Source organism: Aegilops tauschii, chromosome 5 (genome assembly GCF_002575655.3).
Source record: "Aegilops tauschii subsp. strangulata cultivar AL8/78 chromosome 5, Aet v6.0, whole genome shotgun sequence".
Lineage (NCBI taxonomy): Eukaryota > Viridiplantae > Streptophyta > Magnoliopsida > Poales > Poaceae > Aegilops > Aegilops tauschii.
In genome coordinates, this window is record NC_053039.3 from 401,350,922 (window position 1) to 401,363,376 (window position 12,455).

Consider the following 12,455-nt stretch of genomic DNA (forward strand, 5'->3'; position numbering starts at 1 on the left):
CAGGGTATAAAGTTGAGTAAGACTCAAAACCCGACCACGGCAGAAGATAGAAAGAGAATGAAAGTCATTCCCTCTGCCTCAGCCATAGGTTCTATAAAGTATGCCATGCTGTATACCAGACCTATTGTGTACCTTGCCATGAGTTTGGCAAGGGGGTACAATAGTGATCCAGGAGTAGATCACCGGACAGCGGTCAAAATTATCCTTAGGTACCTAAAGAGGACTAAGGAAATGTTTCTCGGTTATGGAAGTAACAAAGAGTTTGTCGTAAAGGGTTACGTCGATGCAAGCTTTGACACTAATCCGGATGACTCTGAGTCTCAATCTGGATACATATTGAAAGTGGGAGCAATTAGCTAGAGTAGCTCCATGCAGAGCATTGTAGACATAGAAATTTGCAAAATACATACATATCTGAATGTGACAGACCCGTTGACTAAACCTCTCTCACAAGCAAAACATGATCACACCTTAGTACTCTTTGGGTGTTAATCACATAGCGATGTGAACTAGATTATTGACTCTAGTCAACCCTTTGGGTGTTGGTCACATGGCGATGTGAACTATGGGTGTTATTCCCAAGACAATGTGAACTATCGGTGTTAAATCACATGGCGATGTGAACTAGATTATTGACTCTAGTGCAAGTGGGAGACTGAAGGAAATATGCCCTAGAGGCAATAATAAAGTTGTTATTTTATATTTCCTTATATCATGATAAATGTTTATTATTCATGCTAGAATTGTATCAACCGGAAACTTGATACATGTGTGGATACATAGACAAAACACAATGTCCCTAGTAAGCCTCTACTAGACTAGCTCGTTAATCAAAGACGGTTAAGTTTCCTAACCATAGACATGTGTTGTCATTTGATGAACGGGGTCACATCATTAGGAGAATGATGTGATGGACAAGACCCATCCATTAGCTTAGCATAATGATCGTGAAATTTTATTGCTATTGCTTTCTTCATGACTTATACATGTTCCTCTGACTATGAGATTATGCAACTCCCATATACCGGAGGAACACCTTGTGTGCTATCAAACATCACAACATAACTGGGTGATTATAAAGATGCTCTACAGGTGTCTCCAAAGGTGTTTGTTGGGTTGGCATAGATCGAGATTAGGATTTGTCACTCCGAGTATCGGAGAGGTATCTCTCGACCCTCTCGGTAATGCACATCGTGATAAGCCTTGCAAGCAATGCGACTAATGAGTTAGTTATGGGATGATGCATTATGGAATGAGTAAAGAGACTTGCCGGTAACGAGATTGAACTAGGTATGAGGATACCGATGATCGAATCTCAGGCAAGTAACATACCGATGACAAAGGGAATGACGTATGTTGTCATCGCGGTTTGACCGATAAAGATCTTCGTAGAATATGTAGGAACCAATATGAGAATCTAGGTTCCGCTATTGGTTATTGATCAGAGATGTGTCTCGGTCATGTCTACATAGTTCTCGAACCCGTAGGGTCCGCACGCTTAACGTTCGATGACGATTTGTATTATGAGTTATGTGTTTTGGTGACCGAAGATTGTTCGGAGTCCCGAATGAGATCACGGACATGATGAGGAGTCTCGAAATGGTCGAGAGGGAAATATTCATATATTGGACGATAGTATTTGGACACCGGAATGGTTTCGGGACATTTCGGATATTTATCGGAGTACCGAGGGGTTACCGGAACCACCCGAGGAAAGTAATGGGCCTCCATGGGCCATAGGGGAGAGGGGAGGCAGCCCACAAGGGGTGGCCACGCCCCCCTCCCATAGGGAGTCCGAATTGGACTTGGGGAGGGGCGCGCCCCCCTTTCCTTCTTGTATTCCCTCTCCCTTCCCCATTTCCCCCTCCATGAGAAGGAAAAAAGGGGGGGCGAATCCTACTAGGACTGGAGTCCTAGTAGGACTCCCCTCTCCTTGGCGCGCCCCTGGTAGCCGGCCTCCTCCTCTCCCTCCTTTATATACGTGGGCAGGGCACCCCTTGGAGACACACCAATTGTTCCAAGCCGTGTGCGGCGTCTCCCTCCATGGTTTACTCCTCCGTCATATTCATGCCCTACGTGAATCACATCAGCATCACCGTCACCATGCCGTCGTGCTGACGAAACTCTCCCTCGACCCTCTGCTAGACGAAGAGTTCGAGGGAAGTCATCGAGCCGAACGTGTGCTGAACTCGGAGGTGCCGTACGTTCGGTACTTGATCGGTTGGATCATGAAGACGTTTGACTAAATCAACCGTGTTAAACTAACTCTTTCTCTTTTGGTTTACGAGGGTACGTGGACACACTCTCCCCCTCTCGTTGCTATGCATCTCCTAGATAGATCTTGCTTGATCGTAGGAGTTTTTTTGAAATTGCATGCTACATTTCCCAACAGAAAGTACTACGATAGATCCCCTATACTTGTGGGTCATCATGACTCTTTTCTGGCGCCGTTGCCGGGGAGTGAAGCACCTTTGGTAAGGAAACATTTATATAGTGTGCTGAAATTTACTGTCACTTGCTACTATGGCAAATAATCCTTTCAGGGATTTGTTCGGGGTATCTTCACCTCGACCGGAACCACAATTAGTTACTCCTCAACCTACAACACCTACTGAAAATATTTATTATGAAATTCCTTCGGGCACGATAGAGAAACTGCTAGCTAATCCTGTAGGAGATGGAATGTTACATCCCGATATGCACCTAATCTATGTGGGTGAAGTTTGTGGATTATTTAAGCTTGCAGGTATACCTGAGGATGTAGTCAAGAAGAAAGTCTTCCCTTTATCTTTCAAGGGCAAGGCATTCACATGGTTTAGGCTATTGGATGATATTGGATCATGGAACTACAACCGATTGAAATTGGAATTTCATCAGAAATTTTATCCAATGCATCTAGTTCATCGTGATCGGAATTATATATATAATTTTTGGCCTCGTGAAGGATAAAGTATCGCTCAAGCTTGGGGGAGGCTTAAGTCAATGTTATATTCATGCCCCAATCATGAGCTCTCAAGAGAAATTATTATTCAAAAAGTTTATGCTCGGCTTTCTCATAATGGTCGTTCCATGCTCGATACTTCTTGTATTGGTTCCTATATGAAGAAGGATATTGAATTCAAATGGGATCTATTGGAAAGAATTAAATGCAACTCTGAAGATTATGATCTCGACGAAGGTAAGGAGTCAGGTATAAACCTTAAGTTAGATTGTGTTAAATCTTTTATGGATACCGATGCTTTCCGTGATTTTAGCACCAAATATGGACTTGACTCTGAGATAGTAGCTTCTTTCTGTGAATCTTTTGCTACTCACGTTGATCTCCCTAAGGAGAAGTGGTTTAAATATCATCCTCCCATTGAAGTTAAAGTAGCTGAACCTATTAAAGTTGAAGAAGAAACTATTATTTATAATGTTGATCCTATCGTTCCCACTGCTTATATTGAGAAGCCACCATTCCCTGTTAGAATAAAGGATCAGCTAAAGCTTCAACTGTGGTCCGTAAGAGTTATACTAAAACACATACACCCTCTAAACAAATTAAAGTTGAACCTAGTATAGCTATGGTTAAAGATCTCTTGGTTGATAATATTTATGGGCATGTTATTTACTTCTGTAATGAAGCTGCTAGGATTGCTAAACCCGATACTAAAGACAAACATAGACATGTTGTTGGCATGCCTGTTGTTTCTATTAAAATAGGAGATCATTGTTATCATGGCTTATGTGATGTGGGTGCTAGTGTGAGTGCAATTCCTTATACCCTATATAAAGAAGTTATGAATGATATTGCACCTGCTGAGATAGAGGATATTGATGTTACTATTAAGCTTGCTAATAGAGATACTATATCACCGATTGGGATTGTTAGAGATGTTGAAGTCTTGTGTGGGAAGATAAAATATCCTACTGATTTTCTTGTTCTTGCTTCCCCACAAGATAATTTTTGTCCCATTATATTTGGTAGACCCTTCTTGAATACTGTTAATGCTAGGATGGATGTGAGAAAGATATTGTTACTGTTGGTTTTGGGGGATATGTCTCATGATTTTAATTTCTCTAAATTCCGTAGACAACCACATGATAAATAATTGCCTAGTAAAGATGAAATTATTGGTCTTGCTTCTATTGCCGTGCCTCCTCATGATCCTTTAGAGAAATATTTGCTAGATCATGAAAATGATATGTTTATGAATTAAAGAAGGGAAATAGATGAAGTATTCTTTAATTAGCGCCTATTTTGAAACACAATTTTCCTGTTGAAATCCTTGGGGATCCTCCTCCACCTAAGGGTGATCCCGTGTTTGAGCTTAAACAATTACCTAATACTCTAAAATATGCTTATCTTGATGAAAAGAAGATATATCCTGTTATTATTAGTGCTAACTTTCAGGCATGATGAAAAGAAATTATTGAAAACTCTGAAGAAGCACCGTGCCGCTATTGGGTATACTCCTGATGATCTTAAGAGCATTAGTCCCACTTTATGTGAGCATAAAATAAAATTGGAGAAAGACGCTAAACCAGTTGTTGATCATCTACGACGGTTAAATCCTAAGATGAAAGAAGTGGTAAAGAATGAAATACTAAAGCTTCACGAGGCAGGTATAATTTATCCTATTGCTGATAGTCAATGGGTAAGTCATGTTCATTGTGTCCCTAAAAAGGGAGGTATTACTGTTGTTCCTAATGATAAGAATGAATCGATCCCTCAAAGAATTGTTACAGGTTATAGAATGGTAATTGATTTTCGCAAACTGAATAAAGCTACTAGAAAAGATCATTACCAGTTACCTTTTATTGACCAAATTCTAGAAAGATTATCCAAACATACTCATTTTTCTTTCTAGATGGTTATTCTAGTTTCTCTCAAATACCTGTGTCAAAAGAGGATCAAGAGAAAATCACTTTTACTTGTCCTTTCGGTACCTTTGCTTATAGACGTATGCCTTTTGGTTTATGCAATGCACTTGATACCTTTCAAAGATGTATGACTGCTATATTCTCTAACTTTTGTGAAAAGATTGTTGAGGTTTTCATGGATGATTTTTCCGTTTACGGAACTTCTTTTGATGATTGCTTAAGCAACCTTGATCGAGTTTTCAGAGATGTGAAGAAACTAATCTTGTCTTGAATTGGGAGAAGTGCCACTTTATGGTAAATGAAGGTATTGTCTTGGGGCATAAAATTTCTGGAAGAGGTATTGAAGTTGATAAAGCTAAAGTGGATGCTATTGAAAATATGCCTTGCCCTAAAGATATGAAAGGTATAAGAAGTTTCCTTGGTCATGCTGGTTTCTATAGGAGGTTTATTAAAGACTTCTCTAAAATTTCTAGGCCTCTCACTAATCTTTTACAAAAAGATGTTCCTTTTGTTTTTGATGATGATTGTGTAGAAGCATTTGAAATACTTAAGAAAGCCTTGATTTCTGCCCCTATTGTTCAGCCACCTGATTGGAACCTACCCTTTGAAATTATGTGTGATGCTAGTGATTATGCTGTTGGTGTTATTCTAGGACAAAGAGTTGATAAGAAATTAAATGTTATTCAATATGCTAGTAAAACTCTAGATAGTGCCCAGAGAAATTATGCTACTACTGAGAAAGAAATTTTAGCAGTTGTTTTTGCTTGTGATAAGTTCAGACCTATATTGTTGATTCCAAAGTAACTGTTCACACCGATCATGCTGCTATTAAATATCTTATGGAAAAGAAAGATGCTAATCCTAGACTTATTAGATGGGTTCTCTTGCTACAAGAATTTGATTTGCTTATTGTTGATAGAAAGGGAGCTGAGACCCCGTTGCAGATAACTTGTCTAGGTTAGAGAATGTTCTTGATGACCCTCTACCTATTGATGATAGCTTTCCCGATGAGAAATTAAATGTCATAAATGCTTCTCGTAATGCTCCTTGGTATGCTGATTAGGCTAATTATATTGTTGCTAAATTTATACCACCTAGTTTCACATACCTGCAAAAGAAAAAGTTTTTCTATGATTTAAGACATTACTTGTGGGATGACCCACACCTTTATAAAGAAGGAGTAGATGGTGTTATTAGACGTTGTGTACCTGAGTATGAACAGGAACAGATCCTACGCAAGTGCCAGTCCGAGTCTTACGGAGGACACCACGCTGGAGATAGAACTGCACATAAGGTATTGCAATCCGGGTTCTATTGGCCCACTCTCTTTAAAGATGCCCATAAGTTTTTCTTATCTTGTGATGAATGCCAAAGGATTGGTAATATTAGTAGACGTCAGGAAATGCCTATGAATTATTCACTTGTTATCGCACCATTTGATGTTTGGGGTTTGATTATATGGGACCTTTTCCTTCCTCTAATGGGTATACACATATTCTAGTTGTTGTTGATTACGTTACTAAGTGGGTAGACGCTATTCCGACTGGTAGTGCTGATCATAACACTTCTATTAAGATGCTTAAAGAAGTTATTTTCCTGAGGTTTGGAGTCCCTGATACGTCTCCAACGTATCTATAATTTTTGATTGTTCCATGCTATTATATTATCTGTTTTGGATGTTTAATGGGCTTTATTATACACTTTTATATTATTTTTGGGACTAACCTATTAACCTAGAGCCTAGTGCCAGTTTCTATTTTTTCGTTGTTTTTGAGTATCGTAGAAAAGGAAAACCAAACGGAGTCCAATTGGCCTGAAACTTCACGGAACTTATTTTTGGACCAGAAGAAGGCCATGGAGTAAAAGAGTTGGGCTAGAAGAGTCCTTGGCTGCCCACGAGGGTGGGGGTGCGCCCACCCCCCTGGGCGCGCCTCCCTACCTCGTGAACAGCCCGGAGACCCCCCTGACTTGTTCTCGATGCCAAAACCTCTTATATATACAGAAACCCCCAGAACATAACCTAGATCGGGAGTTCCACCGCCGCAAGCCTCTGTAGCCACCGAAAACAAATCTAGACCCGTTCCGGCACCCTGCCGGAGGGGGGAATCCCTCTTCGGTGGCCATCTTCATCATCCCGGCGCTCTCAGTGACGAGGAGGGAGTAGTTCACCCTCGGGGCCGAGGGTATGTACTAGTAGCTATGTGTTTGATCTCTCTCTCTCTCTCTCTCTCTCTCTCTCGTGTTCTTGATTTGGCACGATCTTGATGTATCGCGATCTTTGCTACTATAGTTGGATCTTATGATGTTTCTCCCCCTCTATCTCTTGTAATGGATTGAGTTTTCCCTTTGAAGTTATCTTATCGGATTGAGTCTTTAAGGATTTGAGAACACTTGATGTATGTCTTGCATGTGCTTATCTGTGGTGACAATGGGATATTCACGTGATCTACTTGATGTATGTTTTGGTGATCAACTTGCGGGTTCAGTGACCTTGTGAACTTATGCATAGGGGTTGGCACACGTTTTCGTCTTGACTCTCCGGTAGAAACTTTGGGGCACTCTTTGAAGTTCTATGTGTTGGTTGAATAGATGAATCTGAGATTGTTTGATGCATATCGTATAATCATACCCACGGATACTTGAGGTGACATTGGAGTATCTAGGTGACATTAGGGTTTTGGTTGATTTGTGTCTTAAGGTGTTATTCTAGTACGAACTCTATGATAGATCGAACGGGAAGAATAGCTTCATGTTATTTTACTACGGACTCTTGAATATATCGATCAGAAAGGATAACTTTGAGGTGGTTTTGTACCCTACAATAATCTCTTCGTTTGTTCTCCGCTATTAGTGACTTTGGAGTGACTCTTTGTTGCATGTTGAGGGATAGTTATGTGATCCAATTATGTGATCCAAGTATGAACCCTAGGCCTTGTTTCAAAGCATCGCAATACCGTTCGTGCTCACTTTTATCACTTGCTACCTTGCTGTTTTTATATTTTCAGATTACAAAAACATATATCTACCATCCATATTGCACTTGTATCACCATCTCTTCGCCGAACTAGTGCACCTATACATTTTACCATTGTATTGGGTGTGTTGGGGACACAAGAGACTCTTTTTTTTGGTTGCAAGGTTGTTTGAGAGAGACCTTCTTCAACCTATGCCTCCCACAGATTGATAAACCTTAGGTCATCCACTTGAGGGAAATTTGCTAGTGTCCTACAAACCTCTGCACTTGGAGGCCCAACAACGTCTACAAGAAGAAGGTTGTGTAGACATCAGTCCCTAGATATTTAATGACTGATTGTGGTTCACATTTTATTCATGGTGCTTTCTGAAAAATGCTTGCTAAGTATGATGTTAATCACAGAATTGCATCTCCTTATCATCCTCAGTCTAGTGGTCAAGTAGAATTGAGCAATAGAGAGATTAAATTATTTTGCAAAAGACTGTTAATAGATCTAGAAAGAATTGGTCTAAGAAACTTGATGATGCTTTGTGGGCTTATAGAACTGCATATAAGAATCCTATGGGCATGTCTCCATATAAAATGGTTTATGGAAAAGCATGTCACTTACCTCTTGAGCTAGAACATAAGGCATATTGGGCTATTAAAAAGCTCAACTATGACTTTAAACTTGCCGATGAGAAGAGGTTATTTGACATTAGCTCACTTGATGAATGGAGAACCCAAGCATATGAGAATGCTAAGTTGTTTAAGGAAAAAGTTAAAAGATGGCATGGCAAAAGGATACAAAAGCGTGAGTTTAATGTAGGTGATCATGTTTTGCTATACAACTCTCTTTTAAGTTTTTTTGCAGGAAAACTTCTCTCTAAATAAGAAGGCCCTTACATCATCGAGGAGGTCTATCGCTCCGGTGCCATAAAAATTAACAATGCCGCAGGTAAAAATCCGAAGGTGGTAAACGGTCAAAGACTTAAACATTATATCTCAGGTACTCCCATCAATGTTGAGACCAATATAATTGATACAGTGACACCAGAGGAGTACATAAGGGATACTTTCCAGAATGTTTCAGACTCCGAAAAGGAATTGGTATGTGGTATGGTAAGTAAACCGACTCCAAAACGTTTCCGATGATAAAATTTCTCTGTTTTGGAATATTTAAGAAAAAAATAGGAAAATTAAAAGTATTCCGAAAGAGATACGAGGCCACCACAAGGGTGGAGGGCGTGCCCTACCCCCTGGGCGCGCCCCGACCTTGTGGCTACCTCGTGTGCCCTCCGGACGCCGTTTTCTTGCAGAATACTTCTTTTGGTCGGTAAAAATTCATTATATAATCTCTCGAAGGTTTTGACCACCGTACCACGCAAATATCTCATGTTTTTGTTTCGAGCTTGTTTTTTTGACAGATCTAGATCACCATGACGTCTCCAAGCGCCCCCAAGGACAAGTTTTTTGAGAAGGTCATCAACCCCTACCTTGCGGAGGTGCTGCGACACCCTCAAGCCGTTGAGATGCCTGAGGGGGTGCTGCACATCCGTGATGTTGAGGGACCGAAGAAGAACGGAAGCGTGGAGGCAAGACTCGAAGCAATGGAGCAGGAAATTTTCAAGTGTCAAGGGATGGTGGAACGTGGACTCAACGCCAACCACATGATGATCGCGGAGTTCACCAACAAGCACAAGCTGGACCCCAAGAGCATTGAGGAGGCCATCTTCAGGCTTCATGAGAAAATCGAGCATCTCCAAGCCTAGATCTATGACCTACAAAACCAAAACTATGAGTATGAATATTGATTCAAGAGGATGAGTTTGGCTGTAGATTCGAGGATCCCGGAGACCCGCTCATCTTTCTATGATGGTGAGCCTATGCCTTGGAAGATCGACGACAAGCCTGCTTCATCAACAACTCCTTCATCACCACCTCCGAAGAAAGAGATCTAAATACATGGGTATGGGCACTCCCCTTGGCAACTGCCAAGCTTGGGGGAGTGCCCCAGTATCGTATCACCATCACATCTTTATCTTTATCGTTTTTCTTAGTTCGATCCTTTTGGTTATATCTTGATCTAGTAGAATAAAGTTTTTGTATGATCTAGCTTTGAGTTTTGTTTTATGTTCCCTCTATGTAATCGAGTCCGTCAGATATACAATAAAGAGTAGTTCTGGGTAAATGGCTTTGCTTTCTTGCTATGATCTTGAGGGAATTAAATAAAATAAAGAAATAAAAAAGATCATATCTATACCTACTATTAAAGGGAGGTGATATTCTTGGTTTGGTTCCACTTTGTTTCGTCCCGTTTTGATGTACGCTTTTGATTTGCTCCGTATTAACAAACATATGACGTACGTGCAAGAAAAAAATGAGAAACAAAGCGCTGAGACCGTACGTGCAAAGGAAACCGGGACGTCCGGCCCACGTGCACAGGAAACGGAAAACTAAGCGCTATATAAGGACGTACGTGAAAGGAAACCGTGATGGCCGGCCCATATGTCTATTTTAGTTGCCAGCAATATGGCTGATATGAAGCAATTATAAATATAAATTGGGAGGATTAAGTGCAGCTTACCATGCATCTAAAAGAAGGAAGTTGCACCATCACATGGGGTAGGTATTAAATCCCAGGATTGTGGGGGTAATTATGAAAATGTTGTCAATAAGATCAATTTATTTCAAATCGTACCATATGTTCTAAGCTCTCTTTCGTGATCTTCAAATGATGCATATTTTTTACATAAGCATCCGTTGTCCCGTGACAGAATTCCTGGAACCGGCCAACATGAACTAGAATTTTTTTCCCGAATGTTGCCATAGGCATTAATATTCATTACTAAATTTGCATCAATTTTATTTTCCATTGAAGCGAACAATGTAATTTTAATTACTTATTCAATTTCACTACTTTCGATGTTCTTTATATTGTTATGATGTTATGAATAGATCAAAAGCTTTCCATAAGAAAACATTGTCAATCAGATCAATTTACTTCGAATCATACCACATGTCCTAAGCTCCGTTTCGTGAACTCATGATCCTCAAATGATACATATTTTTTTCATAAGCAACTGTTGTCCCATTATGAATAGATCAAAAGCTTTCCCATGATATGTCGCGAAGTGGATTTTTTTCCCATTGCAACCCGGGCACTTGTGCTAGTATTGCTCTTATGGAGAGTAATGACTTCACATATAAAGAGTATGATGAATGAAATTTGTTGATGGTTGACAAACATAGTTTTGGTCATTGTTGCAATTAATAGGAAGTAATAAAGAAAGAGAGGCCTCACATATAAATATACTATCTTGGACATCTTTTATAATTGTGAGCACTCATTAAAATATGACATGCTAAAAACTTGATGTTGGACAACGAAGACAACCTAATGAGTTATGTTTGCTTATATCCGAATAGAAGTTATATTGTCATGGATCATCCAACATGTTGAGCTTGCCTTTCCCTCTCATGCTAGCAAAATTATTTGCACCAAGTAGAGATACTGCTTGTGCTTCCAAACATCCCTAAACCCAAGTTTTGCCATGAGAGGCCACCATACCTACCTATGGATTGAGTAAGATCCTTCAAGTAAGTTGTGATCGGTGCAAGCAATAAAAATTGCTCTTTAAATATGCATGGTCTATGAGTGTGAAGAAATAAGCTTTATACGAGCTTGTGATTTAGAAGAAATAAAAGAGACGGACTGCATAACAAAGGTCTTTATCACAAGTGGCAATATAAAGTGACGATCTTTTGCATTAAGATTTTGTGCATCCAACCATAAAAGCGCATGACAACCTCTACTTCCCTCTGTGAAGGGCCTATCTTTTATTTTTACCTCCTATCCTTATGCAAGAGTCATGGTGATCATCACCTTTCCTTTTTACACTTTTTCCTTTGGCAAGCTCTATCTGTTGGAGAGATCTGGATATATATATATCCACTCGAATGTAGGTTTTCATAAAGTATTATTGTTGACATTACCCTTGAGGTAAGAGGTTGGGAGGCGAAACTATAAGCCCCTATCTTTCTCTGTGTCCGATTGAAACTTTGTACCCATAAGTATCGCGTGAGTGTTAGCAATTGTGAAAGATTATATGATAGTTGAGTATGTGGACTTGCTGAAAAGCTCTTATATTGACTCTTTCCGATGTTATGATAAATTGCAATTGCTTCAATGACTAAGATTATAGTTTGTTAGCTTTCAATGAAGTTTCTAGTTCATACTTCGCCTTGTGAATGAATTGTTACTTCATCATAAGAAATTATATGGCATTATATGTTGCTGTTCTAAAGATAATCATGATGCCCTCATGTCCATATTTTATTTTTATCGACACCTTTATCTCTAAATATATGGACATATTTATTGATATCAGCTTTCGCTTGAGGAGAAGCGAGGTCTAAGCTTGGGGGAGTTGATACGTCCATTTTGCATCATGCTTTTATGTTGATATTTATTGCATTATGGGATGTTATTACACATTATATCACAATACTTATGGTTATTCTCTTTTATTTTACAAGGTTTACATGAAGAGGGAGAATGCCGGCATTTGGAATTCTGGGCTGGAAAACGAGCAAATATTAGAGACCTATTCTGCACAACTCCAAAAGTCCTGAAACT